The 27,365-nt window shown below is 38.4% G+C and overlaps 1 long non-coding RNA gene across 1 annotated transcript; it reads left to right on the top strand.

Moving 5' to 3' along the window:
* Window positions 1-17,878: 17,878 nt before the first annotated feature.
* Window positions 17,879-25,976, top strand: LOC140706956 (uncharacterized). Its single transcript, XR_012086928.2, has 3 exons — window positions 17,879-18,295; window positions 24,815-25,118; window positions 25,631-25,976. It is a non-coding gene; the product is annotated as an uncharacterized LOC140706956 (long non-coding RNA).
* The last annotated feature ends 1,389 nt before the right edge of the window (window positions 25,977-27,365 follow it).

Here is a 27,365-nt window from a genome sequence, read left to right as displayed (position 1 = left end):
CACCAACACTGTCATCCACTCCACAAGTGAAAGACAAATTCTATGACGATCTGGCAGCTACTATCCAAAAAGTCCCTGAAAGAGAGGCACTGTTCATTCTTGGAGACTTTAACGCTAGAGTTGGTGCTGATCATAATTCTTGGCCCACTTGTCTAGGCCGTTTTGGCATTGGAAAGATGAATGAAAATGGCCAACGCTTGCTGGAGTTTTGCTGTTATTATGGTCTCTGTGTCAGCAACACATTCTTTAATACGAAGCTGCAACACAGAGTTTCCTGGAGACATCCAAGATCCAAGCATTGGCATCAGCTTGATCTGATCCTCACTAGACGTTCTAGCCTCCCTAGTATTACGATCACACGCAGTTACCAGAGTGCTGATTGTGATACTGATCACTCCCTGGTGTGTAGTAGAGTAAAACTACGAACAAAGAGGGTATATCACACGAAAAAGGAAGGAAGACCACGTATTGACATCAGCAAGACTCGTGATCAAAGAAAAGTGAAGGAATTCGCCCAAGCACTCGAGGAAGCCCTCCCAGGTCCGGCTAATGTAAATGCACCTAAACGATGGGAACACTTCAAGAACGTTGTCTATAACACCGCCTTGTCCACCTTTGGCAAGAAGACCCAAAAGATGGCTGACTGGTTCGAAGCCCATTCAGAGGAGCTAATGCCAGCCATCGAGGATAAGAGAAGAGCTCTAGCAGCATACAAAACCTGTCCTAGCGAGTACAACTTGCAAGCTCTTCGAGCTGCTCGTAGCCAAGTCCAACAGGCTGCCAGGAGATGCTCCAATGATTATTGGCTCCAGCTCTGCTCCCAGATACAGATAGCAGCGGACACAGGTAACATCAAAGGAATGTATGATGGTATCAAGCAGGCCTTAGGTCCAATGCAGAGGAAATCTGCTCCCTTGAAGTCTGCTACAGGTGTGCCCATCCAGGACCGAGCACAGCAGATGGAACGCTGGGTACAGCACTACTCCGAGCTATATTCCAGAGAGAATGTAGTAACCGAAGAAGCATTAAATAACATTGAGTGCCTGCCTGTCCTGGAAGAGCTGGACAGTGAACCAACCTTAGCAGAAATAAAAGCGGCCTTGGATTCCCTTGCCTCCGGCAAGGCACCTGGAAAGGATAACATCCCTGCTGAAGTGCTGAAGTGCTGTAAGGAGATCATCACCACTGAACTGTATGAAGTCTTTTGTCTCTGCTGGAGGGAAGGTGGAGTCCCACAGGACATGAAGGACGCAAACATCGTCACATTGTACAAGAACAAAGGCGACAGGGGTGACTGCAATAACTACCGTGGCATCTCTCTTCTTAGCGTTGTAGGGAAGCTGCTTGCCCGTGTTGTGCTGAAGAGGCTCCAGGTTCTTGCAGACAGAGTCTATCCAGAATCACAGTGTGGATTCCGAGCTAATAGATCCACCACTGACATGGTATTCTCCCTCCGACAGCTGCAGGAGAAATGCAGGGAACAACAACAGCCACTCTTAGTGGCCTTCATAGACCTTACAAAAGCATTTGACTTGGTTAGCAGGGATGGCCTTTTTAAAATACTTCCCAAAATTGGATGTCCACCCCGTCTCCTTAACATCATCAGATCCTTCCATGAGGGAATGAAAGGCACTGTAGTTTTTGACGGCTCAGCATCAGACCCCTTTGACATCCGAAGCGGAGTGAAACAGGGCTGTGTCCTTGCACCAACACTTTTTGGGATCTTTTTTGCTGTCATGCTGAAGCATGCCTTTGGAACTGCAACCGAGGGTGTCTATCTCCGGACTAGATCAGACGGAAAGCTCTTTAATCTCTCTAGATTGAGAGCGAAGACCAAAGTCCAACTGAAATGCATGCGGGACTTCCTCTTCGCAGATGATGCAGCCATTGTTGCCCACTCTGCTGAAGACCTCCAACAACTCATAAATCGATTCAGCAAGGCCTGCCAAGACTTTGGACTAACAATCAGCCTGAAGAAAACACAAGTCATGGGCCAGGGTGTGGACTCACCTCCTTCTATTACCATCTCCACACAAGAATTGGAGGTTGTTCATGACTTTGTGTACCTTGGCTCAACCATCTCTGACACCCTGTCTCTGGATGTTGAGCTGGACAAACGCATTGGCAAAGCAGCTACCATGTTCTCTAGACTCACAAAGAGAGTATGGCTCAATAAGAAGCTGACTACACATACGAAGATCCAGGTCTATAGAGCCTGTGTCCTAAGCACACTCCTGTACTGTAGTGAGTCCTGGACCATTTGTGCACGGCAGGAGAGGAAGCTAAACACCTTCCATATGCGTTGTCTCCGAAGGATTTTTGGTATCACCTGGCAGGACAAAGTTCCAAACAGAGTAGTCCTAGAACGAGCTGGAATTTTCAGCATGAACACATTACTGAAACAGCGACGTCTACGTTGGCTTGGGCACGTCGTGAGAATGGCTGATGGTCGGATTCCAAAGGATCTCCTGTATGGAGAATTACTGCAGGGAAACCGCCCCAGAGGGAGACCACAGCTGCGATACAAGGATATCTGCAAGCGAGATCTGAAGGCCTTAGGAATGGACCTCAACAGATGGGAAACCCTGACATCTGAGCGTTCAGCCTGGAGGCAGGCATTGCATCACGGCCTCTCCCAATTTGAAGAGACCCTTGCCCAGCAGGCTGAGGCAAAGAGGAAGTCACAAAAGCAGCAAAACCAGGGAGCTGGACAGGGGACAAATTGGATTTGTCATCAGTGTGGAAGAGACTGTCATTCTCGAATCGGCCTCCTCAGCCACACTAGACGCTGCTCCAAGTCCTCCATACAGAGCACGATACCATAGTCTTTCGAGACTGAAGGATGCCTAACTAGTAATGTATTATGTGCATCCTCACCTGGTTCATTATTTTCACCACCATGGCGATCTACAGAAATACGGAGGACATGTATTTGCACTTCTTATGTCTGAAGAAATGGGTTTTGTTCTATAACAGGATGGTTATAGTGGTTTAGGTATCTGGCTGCGGAACCAGAGGTTGGGAGTGCAGGAGAAATGTAAGGAACAATGACAGCCACTCCTTGTGGTGTTCATAGATCTCACAAAGGCCTTTGATTTGGTTGATGGTCGGATTCCAAAAGATCTCCTATATGGAGAATTAGTGCAGGGAAATCACCCCATAGGGAGACTACAGCTGCGATAGCAGGATATCTGCAAGCGGGATTTGAAGGCCTTAGGAATGGACCTCAAGAGATGGTCAGCCTTGACATCTGAGCGTTCAGCTTGGAGGCAGGCGGTGCAGCATGGCCTCTCCCAATTTGAAGAGACCCTTGTCCAGCAGGCCGAGACAAAGAGGCAGTCCGGAAACCAGCAAAATCAGGGAGCTGGACAGGGGACAGATTGTATTTGTCTTTAGTGTGGAAGGGATTGTCACTCTTGAATTGGCCTCCTTAGCCACACTAGATGCTGTTCCAAGCCCTCCATACAGAGCACGATACCATAGTCTCTCAAGACTGAAGGATGCCTAATTTAATCATATATATATTCCACAAGAGGGAACAGACAGTATACATATATGACTGAAACTGCAGGCACTGGGCTCACAGATATGGCAGTCCTACAGCAATAGCTTTCTGTAGCAGGATCTTTGGCAGCAATTCTCAGATATAAAAGGCTCCTGCTCTTTTCAAAAGTTCCAAAGCCTCCCCCAATTGAAAAAAGATCCTCAGGGTATTTCAGAGTGGTGGGAGGTGTGGAATAACTGATAAAAGCCGATAGCCAATGAGATCACCAGCATATACAGTTGTAAATTTGGGTAAGGGGATTTTAGCCAAAGTGTTTTGAGAATGTTCACCTATGCCTGTATCCAACTATATCACTGGGCTGGTGAAGGACTTGTTGTTCTAGCACAGGGGGCTCCAAACTACAGCCCGCAAGCTACATCCGGCCTGCATTGCCATTTTATCCAGCCTGTTCTCTTCAGCCCGTGGGCACGCACATGTACACAGGGGGCAGGCATGTGGATGGGTATCTGTGCATGCATGCAGGGGGTGCATGTGCACATGCATGCATGCTTGCGTCCCAGTGGGCGGGGGGCACAGGCGTGTGTGCGGGCAAGTGGGGGCAGGTGTCTGGGTGCATGTGTGCGGCTGTGCATATGCACACACATGCACATTCCTGTTCCTTCAGCCCTCAAAGATGTTGAAAATATCTGGTGTGGTCTTCATGGTCAAAGGTTTGCAGACCTCTGTTCTAGGAGATACATATTTTAGAGTTGGTGTGAGACTGCATCCAATCTAGTTTGTTATCCAAGAGGTGAGAACCTCTTTGTACTCTTGTACTCCTTTCACAATGTAATAATGTGTCACCATTGAATTTCTACTGTGAACCATTCAGACTCAGATTTTAATGGAGAGTTGCACTTCTGTGGGCTTCCAGGAATATGATGCTTTTTAAAATCACAGACAAAATGATGTTGGAAACATACCACTACATTTAGCACCCATGGCCAGAGGGACCATGATAATGGGCAAAGGATACCCACATCCATCATTTAAATATGTCGAGATTGGCATTTGTTGTACACCCCCTCAGTGGCTGGCATTAAAAAAAATCCAAAATATGGCCATCAGTTTCAAGTCAAATAGAAAGCAAGATAACCGATTTTTAAAATTTCATTTGAAATCTGTATTATTTGATCATTTTACAAATTATGTATGAGTGTATATAATATACATATGTGGAGGTAAGAAAAAAATAATGCAAGGGTGTCTAGGATGGACAGATGGCCATAGCTGGACCACAGAACTATAACACAGTCCTTGGTGTGAGATAATCAGGTAGTCTGGGGGGTAATTCATGTTGGTTTCTACAGTTCTAAAGGGAGACAGAAAGACCCTAATACAGACTTTAACTTCTTCTGACAAGCAACTTTACCTGCATTTCCACTACCCTGATTTCAGTCGTCACTGATCAGGGTGAGTGTGACAGAGAATGCAACCTCTATCTGCAGAAATAGCATTTTAATTTAATTTAATTTAATTTTAGAATTTGGTCTCCTGCATTCATTGTAAACTCTAGCAATAATCTGCCCCCATTCTTCTAATGAGCCACATACTAAGGACTGGTAACAGTGTAATGTAAAATGTCAACATTCTAATTCATACTTGCAATTGTAAGTGGGGGAAGATTTAAAACAATTTATATTGAAACAAGTGATCTTAAGACCCATAATTGACATCAGTAACATCTAGCATCCGTGTAAGTTAATTTCCCCCCAACCGTTTCAACAGAACTTGGGCTTGTTCTTTTGCTATAAAATGACTTGTTTCATACATGGATATAGAGGGTTATAATTTGATGATTTTTGCTGTTCGCTTTTGTTATATGGATTTTTACATAATCATTACTCATAAAGTTCTGACAGATAATATTATTACCAGAGTTACCCTTCTTGCTGTTATTACAAAAATCTCCCGGCTTCATGGAAATGTTAATTTATTAAAATGCAATAAAAGGAACCTCCAAGCTGAACCCTAAATTGCAAATATTTTATAGGTGATGCTCCATGTTCCTGTCATTTTTACTTCAAATGTTTTCACCTCTGAAAGGTGAAATCACACTGAAGTCACACACAAAAATCTCTTTCAGCATGTGAGCTGTTGCTATCTTCCCTAAGATGTATATTTTTGCTTTAAAGAGACAGGTGTATGTAATTTTAATGTCAACACCAGCATCACCAAAAAGTGCCCTGGCAATCAGTGGAAAAGTTTAATAGGTTTCCTGTCTTGTTCTTAATTTGCTGAAATTACAAAATCAATACTTTCAGTTGTAGCTGCTGCTACCCGTTTTACTGCTTTAAGATAAAGTCTACAAAGAAGGTAACCTTCACTTCCAATTTGCAGCTCTGAATATCAGGGTGTTCTCAGCCACTAACTAACTAGTCTGTTTTCTCTTATCCAGCAGGAGACATTCTGGATGTGCTATGCCTTGCTTTAAGGGACATATACATCCTGAAAAGAGCAGTGATTAATAGCTGGCAAATTATGATGGGTCTGGTTTTTTTGTTTGTTTGTTTGTTTTTGTGGCTTGAACATCTTTATTCCTCTTTTCTAAAGGCACCACTAGCATAGATGGTCCGTTATTTGCAAATGGAGATGAAATAATGAGATGAGATTCAAACAGTAGGATTAAATGACAGTCACATTTACTAACACAGATATGAATCTGCCATGACTACCTTGCAGTAAGGTACAAAAAAGTAAAATAAATCCCAAACTCTCTGAACAGAAGTGACAGCACTGTGAGCACATCAAGAGAAGACAAGACTCAGTGGAAAAGGCAATAATGCTGGGAAAAGGTGGAGGCAGTAGAAAAAGAGGAAGACCAAAGAGCAGATGAATTGGCTCAGTAAAAGAAGCCATGAGTTTGCAAGACCTGAGCAGAGCTACACATGACGGGACCTTCTGGAGGTCCTAGGCTTGCCATAAATTGGAAATGTCCTGATGATACATAGCAGTAACATCAGTCCTTGTCCTAGGAGAGTGGCAATAGTATGCTCAATACTCCTTACCACATCATCACTTTCTGGGGACAACTATGAACTTGTCCCAGACAGGATCTCCTATCTTTGAACAGTGCACCTTTGAGTGGGGAGGTAAATCCTTGGCTTTCTGAGGTAGCATTAAGCTTTATTTCCAACCCTTTCAAAAGAAAACAGAATCTGTGTTAGGCTTACGTGTATATATGATTTAAGACTATTGGGGGAACAGTAAAAAAAGAAGAAGGAAGTCAATCCAATCCACTGCCAAGCGCTTAATCATATTCACAACCTGATAACCAATCTGCATCATTATAGTGCACTAATTTGCTGAATGTTAACTCAGTGATCTGTAACTCATAAAGACATCAGCAACTTACTAGACCTCAATGGAAAAATAAACACAGTTGGGCCACATCTTTGAAACAAAAGCAACATCAACAGCTGAGGACATAAAATCCCACAAAAGAAAGTAAGCTTTCAAATCTTCCAGAACTTCTCATCAGGATAGGTGGTAGAAAATGTATAGGATGATAGTAATGATAAACTAGGGGAAGAAGAGAAATATACAGGCCACCCTGAATTCATTGGTGTAAAGGTGGCACCAATAAATAAATAAGGGCTTTCTGAGGTAAATATTAATTACAAAGGATTTTACAGAGATGAATCTGTACAAATCTGTGTTTTACTACTAATGATTAATTAGTGGAGTTGGCATAGTATTATCATATATTATACCTTCATTGCCAATGTTTAATATAAAGATTAGGTTTCATTTTTAATATATTTTCTGTTTTTCACAAAATAATACAGGGATTGTGAGGGAGGGTTAACATGGAAGATGGTCTGTTGCATTAAAGTAAGGCCACCCTCTCAAAAATGCTTTAATTCGACTGAGATTTTTAATTGTGATAGACATTTGAACCAGGATACAGCCTAGTAGGAAATTTCAAAGCAAAAAAAAAAAAAAAGTGTCAGTCTAAGTGAACAGCCAACAGCTATGGGAAATGGAGAGTAGTCTGAGAGCATATGTGTCATTCACTTTATTTTCAATGGTCCTACAGTCTTCACTGCATTCAGCTCAGCAGGCACTGAACCCCAAATCTATATTTAATTTAGAACACTGCCATTACTCAGAAATGTTTCAACATCCTCACTATGATCTGAAGAACAAGGGCACGGGGACCTGTTTACAAGGAGCACCTTTTATGTGCTTTAAAGAATCACAGAAGAAATTCAAGAATATTTCGTTAACAAAGTAAAATCCCTGGAAGGATCTTATATTTTCAAAAGATGGAAGCAAAGCATAGGCTACTGCTTGTTAAGACTTTGTTTATCTTATGAAGTTATCCCTGAAGACATAAAAGAAACATTCTCTTACAAGAGGTCATAAAGAATTGGGCAGGGTTGTGCTACTGAAAAACAAAGAGCCACATCAACTCAAAACTTTTAAGAATAAAGTCTCACAAACTGATACTATGAAATGAAACTAAACTACGTTTTCACAGTACTAACTCCATAGCTGCTCCACTGAATTCCAGTTTTTTTTTTTCAGAGGACAGTGGTTTTACAATTTATTCTGCTGTGGCAATACAACATCTCATTGACTGAATCACTTTGTTATCCCACTTTTGATGTATCTGCTGGCTGTACTTCTGACCCCTATCTTAAAGCGAGAACAGACTCTACATATGTATAAGCCTCCATGCATAAGACCAGTGCATCTGTTTGGGAACCTTGTCACTACCACAAGGATCATTTTTGCAGATTCAGAGTCTGTATGTGTTCACCTGTTTGTGTACCTGTTAAATAACTTCCAGATAAATGTGTTGGAATATGCCCTATGGGGCATGCCCTATAGAAAAATATCTTTATATCCTATGGATGCTCATAATATTTTGGCCTGCTGGCAATTAGCAGTTGTTCGAAGATACAGTTAGAACGCAGCCTGCTAAACCGCAGAAGCCTGTGCTGCAGGGTCAGAAGACCAGCAGTCGTAAGATCAAATCCACGCGACGGAGTGAGCGCCCGTCGCTTGTCCCAGCTCCCGCCAACCTAGCGGTTCGAAAGCATGCAAATGCAAGTAGATAAATAGGGACCACCACAGTGGGAAGGTAACGGCGTTCCGTGTCTAAGTCGCACTGCCATGTGACCATGGAAGATTGTCTTCGGACAAAACACTGGCTCTATGGCTTGGAAACGGGGATGAGCACCGCCCCCTAGAGTCGAACATGACTGAACAAAAATTGTCGAGGGGAACCTTTACCTTTACCTAAGGCATGAAATCTACCAGTTGGGCCTTCTCTCCAGCTCAGCACAATTTAGGTATCTGAAAGGTCTGGATCCTGCAGGCAAGGTTTCCAGAAAGGAGAATAATGAGATTTGTAGTCCAAAAATCCAAAAAGCACATTTCCAACACTGCCTCATAGGGCATACCCTAGTAATACATTTGTTTGGATGTTGTTTCCATTTATTCCAAAGTGAAAATGTCCACATGCAAAGCAAATGGATCATGAGTTAACAACATGAGGACGGGAGTAGACATAATTCTCATACACCATGATAACATTACTGTTTTGGAGTTAAAGGTGGTGTGATGATAATCCTGCAAAAAATAACATAAGAACTGGTAATGTTACCTTTTAGCACACTGTTTCCCAACCTGGGGGTCGTGACTCCCCCAAGGGTGTCATGAAATATGGGCAGTCACAGGTCACTTTATATGCGATGTAGCCCTTGTTTAATAATTTCTTCCTTGACCATGCAAAGCAGGATATTAAAGTTAGAGTGTATGTGTATGTCTAAGAAATGGCCTTCTGGAGAGGGAAAGAAGTCTCTACTTTCTGAGAAGGGATGACTTTATACCATTAAAAGTGCCTCTTCATGCAAATATGGTGGTGGGCTCACTGGTCACTTGGCTATTATAAAAGGGATCACAACTCACAAAAGGTTTGGAAGCACTGTTTTAGTGAATATACAAAACTTTTTTTGTTATTTCTTCTAAAATATTGGTGGATCATGTTCAGGGATTATTTGGGACCTTTTTCTATTTTAAAAGAAGAAGAAAATCACCAAAATGTAACATATAATGATTAATGGTTACTGTGTTATTGTGAAAAAGTATAAATAAGGCCTTGAAAGACTCTTTTTAAAAATAACTTTCCATCTTCTGCTTTTAAAAAAATCCCCACAATAAAGGAAAGCAGAATTGAATGTGATTCTTCTGTTACCACACATATGGCCTCATTTTAGGGTCATTTTACTACATTAAAATAGATTTGAATGTGGTTTAGGATAATCAGATATCAAAAACATATCTGTTTCTTTGGGTCCCCCCCCCCCCATGTAAGCCAATATGGTGGCAAATCCATACATTACAGATATGATGAAGCTATGCCTTGTTGTTGTAAATGGTGAGAGAAAACCTCAAAGAAATCTGGGACATTTTATATAACCTGCTTATTATAAAAACACAGTACAAATCATACAGACAAGAAACCTAGTGGTATTCCCATAAGGCTCTATAACTTGCTATACCTAATTGATGAACTGGCAGGGTGCATCGTGGTTGTACAGGTACAGGTGGGTAGGAGTCCAGAAATGCAGCAAAGAAATGTCCTGCCACCCTGCCTTCTCATGAGTTAGCCACAATTGGCTACAACACACATCTTACACCAGGAGGATTCTGACCACACAAGTTTAAAGGTGATTTTTTTTCCTAATGACATCTGCTTGATATGTGCCATCAAGTCAGAACCAGCTTATCGCAACACTAAAAGATAAGCAAGATGTTTTAAGAAAAGGCTTTACCAGTTTGACCTCCCCCCCCCCATGAATTTCCATTTCCAAGCAGGTATTCAAATCTAGGTTCCTGAGTCTTAGGGCATATTCAGAATGGGGATGTTAGAGGGGTCTGTTGAGGCTTAAAAGATTCTTCTTGAGTGCAATCTATTTTATCTCTCACTTGAGCAATCCTTCCATTCACACTGATCAGCTTTTCTTCTTCTGTGAGATGGGTCCAAACAGGTATTTGGATCATTCCAATTTGTCCCCCTTTCAATTAGTGACACTCCCCTTCCCGTCCCCCTTCCCTGTGTTTTCCCATGACAATCATTCAGTGGGCTATAGTGACTTTCCTTTTTTCATTGTTAAATAAAAGAAGTGACATAGTGAAACAGCAATACATCAACCTAGCATGGTAGATATAATACCACCAATGTACCTTATTTATCTAGAATCACATTGTATCAATAGGAAACTAAATTTTTAAAAAAAATTAAAACAGTAGAGTAGATCAAAATAGAGGAGGGGAGTTCTCCATCATCTCTTTCAATGCCACAGCCCACCAAATACGACACAGGATTGTCACCTTAGATAGCAGCACCCACAGCTCTATTTCCATGTGACATAACCATCCAAATGTGCTACAGAATTGGATAATCAGGAGTGCTCGGAATCATGCAACAAAACAGAACAAAACAAAACAAAAACACACACCTGTTGCCCTACTGCTGGGACTACTCTAAAAAGGAGCAGGATTGATTGATTTTAGTTAAAACATGTGTAGACATCATAATTTGATTCAAACCAAATAACACAATGGGAAAGAAATGTAAATTTGGATTCTTCATTGCCACAAGTAGTTGCACTGACATAGCACACTATCAAAGTTCAGGCTGACTGCCAGGAATTGATGAGAAATTTCATTGTTTAAAATAAATGAACAGCAAATACAACACTGATAATAGTATTTGTATTAATATGCTAATATTTGTTTATTTAATATGTTGGGAGGAAATAGGGAAATGATAGCATTAACTGAGGAAAAATTAGAGAAGCAGAATTTAAAAACAGTTTTGAGAAACTGAAGCCTTTAGTAATTAATTGTAAAAGAATTACAGGGACAGATGGATATACTGGGCAGAAATGAGCCAGTGATCTTATATAGAAATCACTTTGTACAAATATGAGACTCTAGCATAGTGTTGGATGGCCTTTTATGCTTGCCAATTCCAGTTCCAATTTCAGAAAGCTTCTCTGAGTTTGGTTTAAAAACATAGGATGGGACCAAGGCAGAGCACTGAGTAGGTGGAACCAAGGCAACCAGGCGAGATGTAGCTGTCAAAAGTGTGAATATTTCCCCACCAAACCTATAACACAATTCAATGCATGCCTTCTCAGAATTAAGCCTCAGTGTAACAGCTTTCCTATCTGCAAACCACAGCCCAATTCTATGAAGAATATTCAAGATAATCTCTTATTTCTGACCCCTTAGGACCAGACTTTAGGGGGCACATCCCGCTCCCAGAGTGGAGTTTTTCCAGCCTCTTCTAATTAGTCTGGTGTGATATTGCAGTATTCCAATACTATGCAGCAATGATATTCCAATTTTATTGCAGTTATCAGTTTCAAAAAAGACAGAGATAGCACTTTGTCCACAAGGCACACATTATTGTTAACATTGCTGCACCACATCTTTGAAGTATCATGTAAGAATAACAATGCCATGAGCATCTAAAGCAGGTGTGGGCATTCTATCTCTTGGCCTCTTTTCAAAAGCCTCATGCAAGCAATCAGCTCAGATCTGGGTTTCTATCCAGGCAGCATAATGGGCAACAGGAAGAGGACAAGAAAAGGGGAGAAGAAAAGAGTAGATGTTCTCATTTTTAGCTCTGCCTTTGCCCACTGATGGCATCGAGCCTTCAGAAGTCCTACAGATTACCCCACATACACATACAAGAGAATATGGTCCTCTGAGAACTCTCCTTATTGAGGGAGTTAGAAACACTTAGCCTGGAGAAAAGAAGACTGAGGGGTAACAGGGTAGCTTTCTTGCCATACTTGATGGGTTGTCCCATGTACAGGTTGTCCCATGGAAGATAGATCGGGTTTATTTTCTTCCAGTCCAGAGGATTAGATCCAAAACAATAAAATCAAATTACAGAAAAGAAAAGAGATTTCAAATAAACTTTAGAAATTCTGACTTCTTGAAGTCAGAACTGTTAGACTAGGAGATGACCATCTCAGAAGTTGATAAAATCTCCTTTATTAGAGCTTTTAAATAAAGATTGGGTGGCCATCTGTCTCCACAGTTTTGGATTTCCTATGCTGGCAAAGGTTAGACTTTGGATATATTTTAATTCTACAATTTTATGATGAGCATTTGGGATAGATTCCTAGGATGACTTCCAAAACCATGCAGGACAAGACACTTGGAAGAAGTAAATGGGCAGCAATGCTACATAACTGAAATACAGAATAGTTAAAGGCACATGGAACTCTCACAGTGAAAATTCAAATGTAAACCCTCCTTCATGTAGCAGGACAAGTTCACATCAGTCTTAGAATTTGTTTAAGGAAACTTCCATCTTCTAGATGCTGTTGAGCAGGTAATGTCCACCATCCCTAAATATTAGCTATACTGATTGGTGCTAGTAGAAGTGGGAGGGCAACTGCAATGAAGCTCACATATTCCCATTGCCTGATTTAAAATAACAAGCAAACTGACATATACATTGGAGGCTGATGTGGCTGTTACTTGGTTAAGAGAGAGCCACCGGTATTGTCAATTATTCATTTTTAGTCAGGAACGTCTTCTTATCAGGTGGTGGTGAGCACTCCAATACTGGAGGCATTCAAGAGAAAATTCTACAACCATCTGTCAGAATTGCTTTGCTTTGGATCCCTGCATTGAGCAGGGGGTTGGACCTAATGGGCTTATACGCCCCTTCCAACTCAATTATTTTATGAGTCTATTATTTTAAACTGTTTTGTTCTCCTAGGGATTGTTAGCCATCATTAATAGCTATTATCCCAAATAAGTGTGCAAGATAAATAAAGGTGCTATACTCAATATGCCAGCAAGTTTGGAAAACTCAGCAGTGACCAGAGGATTGGAAAAGATCGATCTACATCCCAGTCCCAAAGAATGGCAGTGCCAAAGAATGCTCCAACTACGATATGGAGGCAGTGACAGATTTTACTTTCTTGAGCTCCATGATCACTGCAGATGGTGACAGCAGCCCCGAAATTAAAAGACGCCTGCTTCTTGGGAGGAAAAGTGATGACAAACCTTGACAGCATCTTAAAAAGCAGAGACATCACCTTGCTGACAAAGGTCCGCATAGTCAAAGTTATGGTTTTTCCAGTAGCAATGTATGGAAGTGAGAGCTGGACCATAAAGAAGGCTGAACATCAAAGAATTGATGCTTTTGAATTGTGGTGCTGGAGGAGACTCTTGAGAGGCCCCTGGACTGCAAAGAGAACAAACCTATCCATTTTGAAGGAAATCAACCCTGAATGCTCACAGGAAGGACAGATCCTGAAGCTGAGGCTCCAATACTTTGGCTATCTCAAGAGAAGAGAAGACTCCCTGTAAAAGACCCTGATGTTGGGAAAGTGTGAAGGCAAGAGGAGAAGGGGACGACAGAGGGTGAGATGTTTGGACAGTGTCATCAAAGCGACCAACATGACCAACATCAAAGTGACCAAACTCTGGGAGGTAGTGGAAGACAGGAGGGCCTGGCGTGCTCTGGTCTATGGGGTCATGAAGGGTCGGACACCAAATAATCATACATATAGTTGCAAACACCCAAGAACTTCTGCTCCTTAAATTTCAGCCTTGAGATATTTATTATTGTTTTTGTTAAAGTAATCTGGCTTAACAAAAAAAGAGAGGAAGCACTGTGTGATCCAGATAGGAAAAACATGACTTCCTAACCTTCTGCAAAATCAAGCTAAAATTTGTTCCTTCCTAATTGTGAACTGTAATCCAACCTGTAGCTTCATTCTTCTTAAATTTTAAAACAATGTGTACAGTCAAAGGTTGTGGTCTTACCCACAGATAAGCTAATGAGATTTCTGCAGAGTACCTCGGAGCCAGTATCAAGATTTTCCAGATTTCATTGCACCATTGGAGAGGATATTTTCTAGAATGATCACATTTTCCAATATCCCTCTGTTGAAAATTAACGCCAAACCATTACATCACACACCACCATTTCCTCTAAAATATTAAAATGTGCCCATTAAAAAGTACCAGCAAAAATCAGTTCATAGAGATAGAATTTTAAATTACTGATTAATTCAAATCTGTTTGATAAAGTTTAAGGACACTAATTGATATCAGACAACATCTCTAAGGCTACTCTGCTACAAGCAGCACTGAATATATAATCCCACAGTTACTATGAAATGCTATTAACTGAACATAGTCTTAAATGTTCAACATACATTTCAGGCTAAGGCAGACAAATGAGATATTTTTGGAAATTTCCAAATTCAAAATAAAAAATATATATGTGCCTATTTTAAATGCATGGAGTACTTCATTGTATGCTATAATTAACATTTTAAATACATATTGTACATAGCATTTACTTATTAATCCAGTATAGCCATATGATGCATATGTTCTGTTATATGTACAAATATATGTTCTGATTGGTATCATGATTTTAAAATCATTCCCCATACAGGTATGCAAAATAATATTACAAATTCACAAGACGATAGAGGAAGGATGCAGTACTTTTCTTCCTTTTTTAATATTACCTTTCAGATGAGTTTCACTAGGTCAGCATCCGATAAATGAATGGAGTGTATTTGGTTCAGATATACTTTTTTCATTTTTTTTGTCCCAGGGATTACAGTGTTCGAACCACTAACATGCTAAACAATGATGTGGGTAAGTACAACATCCTTACAGTACTGATAAAATATCATGGTTTGAGACGCACTGAATATATAAAAGTTTACTGTATATACTGTACTTTTTTTTACAACCTAAGCTCTTGGTTGGAGATGCAGAAAGTCTACAGGACTGGTGATTTGCCAGTCCCAGCTCTATCCAATTTTTCATGCCATGAGTATTTATGGAAGTGTTAATTCCTTCCCTATGTATTCCATGCACAGAAAGTATGAAGAGCATGAATATTTTCTCTTGATGTAATGTTTACTCAAGTCCAGTTATAAGCATTACGCTGGGTTTCTATATGCATAGGGAATTGCCACTTTATATTGTGATCAGATGCTACCTCCCCCCCCCTTTCAAATGATTTTTGCTAGCATTCTTTCTCTAGCACAATCTTAATAAGGGCAATGTTTCTTAGGTCTTATTTGCTATAATCCATACAGCACAGGATTTTGCAGTGTTTCACAACCCTGCTTAAAAGTTCATCAGTATATTAAACAAGAAATATTAAAAGTACATATAGAGACGCCCTGTTTGTTTAAAAGAAGACCAAATAAAATGTGCTTGCCAGCATGTGTACATGCACACATACATGGGAGGGAGAATGACACACAGAGAGAGAACTGTATGTGTAACAGAAAGTTTTATGTGTTGCTCTTGCACAGTCACAGCAAAAACACTTGCTAAGAGTACTGCTATAATAAAGTAAAAGAGTACAAAGAGAGTGTATTGCCCAAGATTATAACAAAAAGCGATTACTCTCAGCAAAAAGAACAAAAATAATAGACAGAAGGAAGACAACAAGAAGAACAAGAAGAGGAAGGAAAGAACAGTTTGATTTTTAAAATATAATTGTATATTGCAAACCCTGCGCAATACCATTGAAGTTGTTTCATCAGGGCCCATAAAAGAAGTCAGCCTGTTATTTCTGCATATTACCATCTGCCAGATAATAATTTAAAAGAAGTCGACCAATTCATTTATGTAAAAGGGTTTTGGGTGAAGTGGAAGTTAAGGGGGTGCTTGAAGCCTAGTGCTACTTCGCCTTCTAGCTGGCATGCATTTCCAGTCACTCTCTGCATGCAGGTAGGACACATATAAATGATCTTTATGGGCAAAGAAAAGCCATTTCTGGAGATGAAAGCGAACTGTTGTCTTGAGTATACAGCTGAGTAAAATGTGAAATGTGATAGAGAACCCCAAAGCTTAACATACATTTGTCAATCCATAATCCATAGCATGGGAACACTGGGATTTCAGAGCAATGAGCCTGCAGTCTTATTCATACTTACATGTGAGTAGGCTCACTGGACACAATAGTTGAATAAACTGGTATTAGATTTCACTGCATGACTACAGCCGTATCTACATTTTCTTAGATGTATGCCACGTTGAACTGCAAGGGAAATCATACTAAGTAAACTTGTTTCAGCTGTTTGCCCCATTTCTGAATTACTTCAGCAACCATCATTTTATTTAAAAAATCCATTAACTTTTGATGGATATTTCTTCACATTCTGCTTCATATACAAGTATCTCATGTATTTGTATTTATTTCAAACTTTTAAAAAAAATTTCACTTGTAATAATGGTTCTTGGAGGTGGATTCTAGCCCTGATGAGACTTACCTAGAAGTCCCAATAAAATAACAAAAACTCAACCCAGTAAGAACCAATAGGGAAAAAAGAGAATAAACAGCATCTGACCTCAAATATATGATTTTGCCATTTAATAGATAACTGTAATACATGTAATTAAATTTAAGCTGAAAATTAAATGTGTAAAATGTAATCATCTGCATTGTAAAGGCAGCATTGCCTGCAATTTGATTACTTTTTCAACCATCAGTATATTTTTAATTTGCAAATAAAATTCTTTTGTACTGCTCTTCTGACTGACTAGAATAGATGTCATCCTGTGATTTATAGATGTCTTTGTTAATGTTCCCCCAGTGCCACCCACACCCTCTCCTCTATCCCTACCCTGTTCCTTTATTTCTGCTTGTCACTCTCCTTGTTTTAATGTATGTGGCTAATAAAATCAGTTTTATTAGTCACATATTCTACATCCATTCCATCCTATGAAGTAGAGCAGGACTGGGGGTGGGGGGGGTTGAGATAGTCAGCATTGCCACAAAGATACAGTCTTTTTTTCTAAACCAATATAAGGTAAATTTGCCCATACTATTATGAGACCTTCATTTGTAATCAAAAATTAGATAAGGGTTGCATTTACAGAATCAAACTAGGGACCTGTCAAATAATGGGAGTGAGAACAGAAAGGCAAGGAATGTGACAAGGTTTAGAAACTTCTTCTCCTTCATATCATGTATTAGAACTGTTTTGGTAATAAGGCAGGGTTTTCACTTCATTTAAAACTCTCTCACACACATATAGCCACCACACTGTTGATTTTGTTGCAATATTCATTATGCACAGAGGCTGAACATTATTTCTTATTAACAACCAAATCCATAGCAGTTTCCCATTCTGGAAAAATGCTGCTTTTCAGTTTGATAGATACATGTGTACATATACAGATATTCCAGTCTTGCTAACCAAGTTTTTGCCAGCCTATTGCTAAATCCAATATCCGGAAGCTGTAGAGCCATCGCAAGCCGAATCCACGAGAAAGGTTACCATAAAATTTACATTTTCCATAAAATACAAGTAGCCACCATTTTCTATAACCCCACAGCAGCAACGAAATGGTGGCACAGAAGAAAACAACCCTATCAGACACGTTTCATCATTGCTTCTATCCATCGCTATCCTCTTTTCGCCAGCTTTATTATCCTATATCTTTTCTTTACCCCCTGAAGCCCCCTCCCACAACACACTAGCAATATGCTGATTTTAGATGAAAAATAAACTGGTTATCGAGCCCCCCAAAAAACATTTAGTGCCAGTTAGGCCACTTAGGTATTTCCCAGCAAGTGTTTTCTGTTTTAAAGAAAAGGCTACGAAAAGTACAGCATAGTGTTTCTGGCAAACACTGATGAATGTTATGTCTTGGAGAAGGCACAAAAGAAAAGCTGCCTCCCAGAAGTAGAGGACATAAACATGGAGCCGGGATGCAGTATTGGTCAGTATGATTTTTTATACTATGATCGCTGTGTATGGATGCAGATTCATGTCATCAAACCCATTTAAGTTAACAACGATCATTTTCCATTCGTACTGCGTGCATCAGTATTGTTACCTCTTTTTTTAACACTTCAGGCAAATATGGGTATTGGCATATTGGATTTATGTACACATCTCTCTTATAAATAATGCCATTTTATATTTTGATTTTTCAGTATTATTTTCTTGAAGATATTGCATAAGAAAAACAAGATTTGGCATGAAAATATGGAGAAAATATAGACACAAATATACCTTTAGGTATATGAAGTCAGCAGTGTAAAGGTTCATCACTTAAGATTGATAGCAACGGTTACTTAATACACCTGGATGTTAAACTGATTCTGCATTTAACAACTGCAAATCTCCTGGTCATTATTAACAAAAACAATTATATATTGTAGCTACTGCTTTCTCTTGACTGTGCATTACACTGAAAAAGATGAAATTTTAAACAGGATTGACAGGTAGCAGGTATCTACAGGTAGCAATTCATTATTTCTAGGATCAACTAAACAATAAGTCACACTCATTAAGACTGCAAGGTTTTAATTAATCATATTTAATATGGGAAAAGAGGTTACTAGAAGCTGGTTGTTTAAAATAAAAAGATAATGTAACAGAAAAAAAGTTTTCTAATATATCTTGAACCAGATTACATTTGCTTATATTTGCTATTATACATGTGTAAAAAAAACAATGACAAGTCCTTTTTAAACCCTTACATCCTTTTTTTTCCTAATGCCAAGAAAAGTGTATTTAGGTAATGCTGCCACCTATTGTTTAAATGTGATAGCTACACTTGCAGTTCATGTAACTCCTCTTCAGATTCCTGAAATGTCTTTCATCTTTCCTTTAAAAAGTAGGGATGACACTAGCAGGGGAAAAAACATTCTTTACAGTTTTATACCCTTCATAGATTTTTGTTATGAAAACTAAGCTGTACATATTAGTAACAAGAAGTGTAATCTGATGGGTCTAAGTTTCAAGTGTGAAGTGGTAACGTTCAGTCTGAAGGCAAGATGTAAAGTAACAGGTATCAAAAGTGAATATTCCAACACTTAAAGTGTAAACCAACAAAACATACCAAAGATGGAGCAAACAAGGAAAAATTATTCTTGTTGGTAGGTAAGGATAAATAAGACACAAATGTAAATTGTGAACTAACCAACATAATGATAAATTATGAATTACAATAAACTGAACACTCTGAATCTTGAGCGTGGAGAAGAAAACAGTTAAATGAATAAATATTTATGATAATAAATGGGCACAAATTGCAAATTAAAAAGGTGCAGAATACAACATTGGTTATTTACAAGGAAGTCAAACACATGTGTACATTCCTTTCTTCTGCTAGAGCAGGGAACGGAAGATCTTCCAAAGTATTTATGAACCTGCATACAGCAACGTTTCATCTATAACCGCAATATAAGTTTTATCTGGAACCTACTTATTTTTTCTAGAAGCTGACTTGCAGTGAAATATTTTGCTCAATAGTTTTTTTCTATCTCCTTCATAATTAAGGAGGTATAAGAATGTCACTTTGTTCACATTCTTTAACATCTGTTATTGACATGTTCCAATTTCAGAAGAACTGAAAACCTGCAGTACGCAGATCAAAGAGGAGTGTGTGTTAAATTATATTGATTCATAATCTGTTTGGACTTAAAAGCATACAGGTTTCAAATATTATAGAACAAAGTATTGAAAAATTGTATATAAAGTTCTAGCTGTATGAGCATACTATGTTTTCAAGGTTGATCCATGAGTTTAAATAAATAACACTAACTGGTAAAACAGCAGTATTACTTGATTTTAAATCAGCTTGTTTTTGTAGGATACCCCATTAAGTTTTCAGAAACATCACAATAACTTTTTTCCCTGCACATTCGAGGGCACTTTTTAACAAAATTGCTGTTCCTGAAACTTACCTATCAAGCCATTCTTTCAGGGCAATCACACTGCCAGACAGCTACTCTACAGTTCTGATACAAAAATACTAGTTATTGATGAAGTTCAAACTTGTTGGCATTACAAAAGCAATTGATATATTGATGCATTGTCTTTGCCCCTCAATATGGGATCGTTTTCTCTGTTCCGTAATTCCTGTGTTTATGTTTTGATATTGAAATTGATGAGGAAGCAGAAGTTGAAATGGAAGTCTAGAAATGCACAAGCACATATACTTTTATCCTTATGACAGTTAAGCTATAACAGGTTAGCAAGCTATTGTGCTAACATGTCACTTGCAAATCTCCAAACTGTTCAAAACAGATTCTTTTTCATTTTTTGTGCACCACATATGGAAGTAGGTTTGTTCAGATGCAGAGAAAATGTTGACTAAGGTGGGATTTTGTTTTATGTTAGGCAAAATGGGGCTGTGGGATTGTAGGACCCTAGTATTTTTCAGATCGTATTATGTCTTTATATATTTTAAATGTTTGTAGTTTGCCGTTAGTATATGTAACAAATACGTTATTGTAGTACAGACTGATTTGTTTTTTTAAAACCTGATTGGTAGATAATTAGATTGCAACTAATTCAGACAAAGGTCTTAGAATCCCAAAAGATTTATAATAGGAAAAGAAGATATACCTAGTAAAGGCTCCAATGATGTCCAACACTTGTTGGTTTTCAAAAAGCATCAGAGAAATCTCACTTGCTAGGATCATCAACAAACTTCTTTCATCACTGAAGTTATAATTTAGCTTTCAGTTATCCTTGTAACTAAAACTACAGAAGACGCAGCTGAAACAGACATTTAAACCCATTTGTAAGACATAGGCATTCAATTGCTATATTAATTTTGAAAATACAAACATAACCTAAGAAGCCAACAAAACAGACAGCATACTTAAAAATTATAAATTGAAATACAGAGAGCACTAAAGTTGCCATTGAAGGCAAAGCATGGGAGAAATACTCCATTACAGCATATGAGCAATTTCATAATTTTCTAAATTTATCATGCACATGATTCAAATTTGAAAGGCAGAGGACATTATGATTTTAGTAGCTAATCTTCTAATTAGTGCATTTCAATGTAACTCAAGAGGCTTCAAGATAAAGAAATATATGCTCATGTGCAGTAAAAGAACACACTCGTTAACAGAGCCTGTACATTAGCAAAAGTACTGTACATAAACCAAAGAAAGGTATCATTTTAAAAAAATAGAACAGAGGTGAAAAATAATGCCTTTTCCTGCAAGATGCGATATTTTTGAGTACACATACTACATCTGAATGCATTTTGAAATGCAAAGGAAATACGGTTATATAGCTAACATCATCATTACTTTACTACATCATTGCTTTAAATGAGCATCACAAAGCCAATGGAGCCTTTGTCTCCACATTATATTTTCCTGATAATCATTTTCCATTTTTCTCTCCCTTCCATGTCATCATTTTAATGTAAATCTTTTTCTTTTCAATAAAATGAAATGATTAAGTAATCCAGCTTTTTGCATGATTAAAGATGACAGATAAGCTTGGGTGGATAGAAATCAAGTCTCCTTGCAGAATCTCTGCAGCTCCCTTGTCAGAATCCTTCCCGCTTGCTTAGTGCTAATGACGGGGAGGGGCAGAAATTAGCATGTCCACGAAGTGAAGAGGAAGAATAACAGGCTACCAAGGACCCACCTTGCATTATCTACTACCACAGTGCTTCAGTTAAATAGTTCATTTAAATCATTTCTGTAATTACCACCAACTAATTGTTTTGATAGAACAATAACAGATCAGTAGCTATTGCTCTGCAGTGCTGTATCATCCTATACAATGCACTGAAAGAAGCAGTGTGAAAGGATTATTCAGAAGAGGTTTTAAAAATCACCACCGTCTCTTCTATCTAGATGTGATTCAGTTTTAAAAGCAAGCATGTGGTGATGTGAGGAGATCTAACAATATTTACCAATTTTTCTTTCTTTCCAACAGTCCTAAGCAATGTGTGTTCATCCTTTTTTATTTTGACTCAGACAAGTAAAGCAGAAACGAGATGTAACTGTACAGCACATACATATTGCTATAGCCTCTAGACATATGACCCAAAATGATGCTAAGAAGTCTCTCTTTGACCTCCTGCTAACCAGCCTCTTGTGATTAATTCAGCATGTCCTTGGAACTATCTGCTAGAGATTCTTTCTTTCTTTCTTTCTTTCTTTCTTTCTTTCTTTCTTTCTTTCTTTCTTTCTTTCTTTCTTTCTTTCTTTCTTTCTTTCTTTCTCTACAACTTCCTGAAAACCACCTACAGTTTCACTAAGGGATTTTTACCTTTTTTATCAGGGAAAACATTAATTTGCAACCCCCATCCATATTTGTCAAAAAGCACCACCTGTCTATGCCTTTGCCAAATAGGAGCATAAATACCACAACATCCCTTGACCTAAGTTTTGTAGACATCTGTATCATAGTAGCATTGCATTTCCCTTCTTTGACAGATGAAATTACAGTTCTTTGATTTCCTCTCCTTCCCTCCCCCCCTCTTCCCCTTCTTTTCCCCCTTTTCTGATTATGTTCTGGATGGCAAAATTTGGGCCACAAAATGCTAATTTCTAACCTAACACCATGACAGCAATCACAGCCATCACAAGGATGGAATAAAGAGAGCAATCTAACATCCAGGGATATGAATTTCTGATCAGTAGCTGGCAGACTGCCGTGAAAGCTTACAGTAATCCCATTGGACAGCTCGAGTTGATGAAGCCTGGGAACAGGCAGCCTCAATGTAGGTAGTTCACAATTGCAAGCATTTGTCCATAATTTAAAGCTATACGAGAAGTGGAGAGTATTCATCTGAACAACAAGCTGTAATTTAACTAGAGTAACATTTACATAGTTTTTAACCCATTATGTCCTTGTCTCATACGGAAACTTCTTTCTTCTAAGTGTGTGTGCACATGTATATATGCATGTATCTGTGTGTCTGTGTCCTACATATGAATATAACAGATAAACATTTTGAAAGCTCAGTTATCATTCAGAGATATTAAATTTCAGTGTGCAATTTCAAAAGAAACAATATTGTGTTTTAAAGCATAAAGGGCCTTAATCATGAAATATCATGTTTGCATTAGTACTGCATTGGCATCAGTGGGATGTTCTCCTACATAAGCAAATATACAAGCAAATAGGACTTAATTCTAACACCTGTACTTATAAGGAATTGCATTCATTATTGGTTGTGCAGAAGTCAAGTACTCAGATAAATTAAATCCAGAGCTTTTGCAGTTCTGGTGAATATTATAGCAGGATGCATTGCTACTAATTCATTTGGACTGATACAAAGAGGTGGACGGTATAAGCAGTAGCATCAGTCGTTGACTTCTATGGTGAATGCCTCTGAATTTCATCTGATGTAAGCAGCTGACTATTTGAGGGTTGAGCTATAAATGTATGAATCTGTCTTATTCCAAGTCAAACTATTGATGTACGCACTCCATAACGGCCTGCTTACTAATTGGCACTGAGTCTCCAAAATGTCATACTGAGCCATTTTCCATTCCTGCTATAAGGAAGCATTCTGGGAGCTGGAGTTACAAAAGGAACTTTTACACGTTGTGATGGAATCCTTGTAATCAGAAGAAGCATTTCTCTGGGTTGCCTGTATTGGAGGCAAAACAGTGGGTGATGTGGACAATGTCTGTTTCTACAAGTCATTTGCTATGCTGCCAAATTCTGTGACCCAGTCTCAATTCCTATGGCAGCAAAATAACAAAGAGTTTTACAATACTTTTAAGACCAACAGGCTTATTTCAACGTATACCATCATGAACATACACACGTAGTAGATATACATTACATATGATCAGTTGGGCCAGAGTACTGAATGTGGAGTGAGAGCCAATACAAATGCAAAATTATTAGGATTGATAATTACATAAAATTGTCTTTTTTCATTGTGACTATTTCAGTTGTGCCATCCTTCAGTTATTCATTTAGATTTTTGATGTATTTGCTCAATTTTCAAATTAAAAAGTGGTTTTCTGTTTTTAATCAAAAATTGTTCCCTCTTATTGTTTAATTGCATCACTTAATGCAAATATGTGTTTTAAACAAAAATGTATCTTTAACTCAATTTTAATTGCTGTCATTATTTGTGGTTGATATGATCATATGGTTCAAACAACAATAAAGTCAAGTAAACCAGCAACATGTTCTCTCTATAGAACTTCTAATAGGAATAGGATAATATGGTGGGTAGAGATCTTCATTTTTAAGTGAACTGATCTAAATCTCACTTCCCAGATAATAAGCAGCACTACAATACTTGTATCCTTCAGACTGCATACTTCACCAAATATTGTGAAGCAGTGTTGGCTCAAAATGTGTGAATATTTTCTCCAGAATTATGTATATTAGATAAATGTTCTGTACAACCATGCATGTACTGAGGACTACTGTGTACAAAATGTACATGTTATGGAAACCATGTACAGAATTTTCACATAATGTTCTCATTTTAAATTCCATATAGAAGCAGAAATTGGATGAAGAAGACCTGTGTTTGAATTCATGTGAAACTGATGCAGATTGGAAATGAGCTGGTTCATCAACCTCTACATCAAGGAGGGGAACAAAAAGTTGGAAAACATACTAAATGCAATTGGCTATTATGCAGAGGCCAGGATCAAAATAAGTGGAGTAAGAATTTATCATTCTGGGGTCATTCGTGTTGCCACCGACTGACCAACACAGTCAGCTCCAAGTTGGAGTTCCACAAAAGAGTTTTCTGGACTCATTTTGTTTTGAAACCTCTTCATCTAGAGATGTGTGCTGCTGTATCCTTCAGTAGGGGAAGTTGCTAATGGTAGGTCGTTTTCAAGGCCGGTACTTCCTAGAGTCACTATGAGTCAGAAGTGAATTAAGGGCACCTAACAACAACCAAGGAGGTTGTATCATTGAAGTTTCATTTGTTGTTGAGTAAAGCATTTCAGGCAAGAGCAGACCCATGGATTCTATATCAGTTCTAAACAAACATAGATATTGTGGCATCTTTAAGAATGACAGGTTTTATTTGACATACATTTTGCAGAGTTGAGTTTCAGTTATTTTTACTGTTTTATCTTGGAGGATGTTTACTATTCTGGGAAGAAATAAAAGCTGGATCTGCATGGCTTTTCTGTGACTTATTGATGCCCCTTCTATCCTTCTTGAGATATTTTCTATGTAAGGTCTATAATAAGTAGGATAATAGGGATTATACAAATATCTGACTGTTTTTTTTTTTTTGCTTTCTGCTGCATTCAAATTATTTGAACTTTAACCTTCTTCCATCCTGAATATTAAAAAGTTTGCAGATTTGAATAAGTCTTCAGAAACGAATTTAATTTTTTCCCAAACTACACTAATCAAACAGTTACAACTATACCCAACATATAAAGATACATGGTATACTCCTCTGTATACATTAGGTATTGAGAGTAGAACCTATTAAAGAGATAGAGAGATGTGGTGTCGTGGATAGAGTATTGAACTAGAACAGTAGATTCAAATTCTTCCTCAGTCATGAACACCCACTGAAGTGTACACCACACCTTGAATATCTTACGGGCCTTGCAAACCCTCCCAAGGTCACCACAAGTGACTTGACAACACATAAGAAAGAAAGAAAGAAAGAAAGAAAGAAAGAAAGAAAGAAAGAAAGAGAGAAAGAAAGAAAGAAAGAAAGAAAGAAAGAAAGAAAGAAAGAAAGAAAGAAAGAAAGAAAGAAAGAAAGAAAGAAAGAAAGAAAGAAAGAAAGAAAGAAAGAAAGAAAAAGAAAAGGAGATAAAAACTCCACTGCGGCACTGTCATGAATTAATGCAAAGGGATTTAAACCCAGACTTTTAAAACTTAAAATACCAAAGCCCTTATCCTGGACAGATGACTTGTAAGTTTTGTTTGTTTGTTTTTTGTTTCATTTGTGTGTCTTCTTTTTCCCCCCATTCTCTTTTCCCTCATCCTCTTAAAAGCTTGGGTTCTTTCATCCTGAATTTAACACAACTGTAAATTCGGGCAAGATTTTGCTGATCATAATTTTTCTTATCAAAGGCAAAGTGAAACAAAATGCTGCTTCATCCCCAAAGTTTTCACATGTCCAGATCTTGTCATTGGCACTTTAAAGGCGCTTCTATATTGACACAATCTCTACATTGAAATGGTATCCATCTTAAAGAAGAAAGACGAAAAGAAGCCTTTAGTCACAAGGTATGCTTTGGAAAGGAAGGAAGCCTTGCTTCACATATCAGCTATATGTATTTAAAAATTTAAACAGTTTTTAAAAGAATGCTTATTATTCACTCATTATTCAGGCATGTTTTAGATAACCTGGTAGAATTGCAGAATACAAACTTTTCTTTTTTGCAAGACCCCTGAGAAGTCTCTAAACAGACATACCATGAATTTGTCATTTTATCTTACATTCCTGAGGTCTCAGGCAGTTCCTATTAAGGGCAAAGTAAACTGCGCATTACTTATGTAATGACTTGTCCTGTTCTATGTTTTTGTTAGCAATGTTTTATTGAAAGATTAAGTGTTATTTTCCATTACAGTCTTCAAAATCCCTCTGCCTTTCCCCTTGTATTTCTCCAACATTCCTGTCATGAAAACAAGAGCATCCAAGAGCAGGATGAACTCAGACTTTTAAAAAGGGGGGGGGGGTGAGGGAGAGATACAAACAGAAAGAGAGATAAAGCGGATGAAAAAGTGCAGGAAAATGGCAACATTTTAAACAGGAGATACAATTTACTGTTTGCATAATTAAAGATAGGGAAATGTGACTAGTGTGCAGCTTATATAGTCTGAAGAATTTCAGTAGTAATGCTTCTCCTGGATGGTAATACTTCCACACTTATAATACTTCCACACCTGCCTACTGTTCCATTTTTTGGGCCAGTGAAATGCACCTTGAGTTTTGCCGGTTTTTATTTCAAAATTCCTAAGCTTGCTTGCTTTTGAAAGAGGAAAGTTTTATTTCATGTAGAAATGATTTTCCTTTTACCTTTGTACAAATATAGCTATGAGGCAAAACTTGGGACCACATTACT

The sequence above is a fragment of the Pogona vitticeps genome, chromosome 4 (assembly GCF_051106095.1).
Source record: "Pogona vitticeps strain Pit_001003342236 chromosome 4, PviZW2.1, whole genome shotgun sequence".
NCBI lineage: Eukaryota > Metazoa > Chordata > Lepidosauria > Squamata > Agamidae > Pogona > Pogona vitticeps.
Note: the sequence above shows the minus strand (reverse complement) of the source record. Positions and strands in the feature narration are given on the sequence as shown.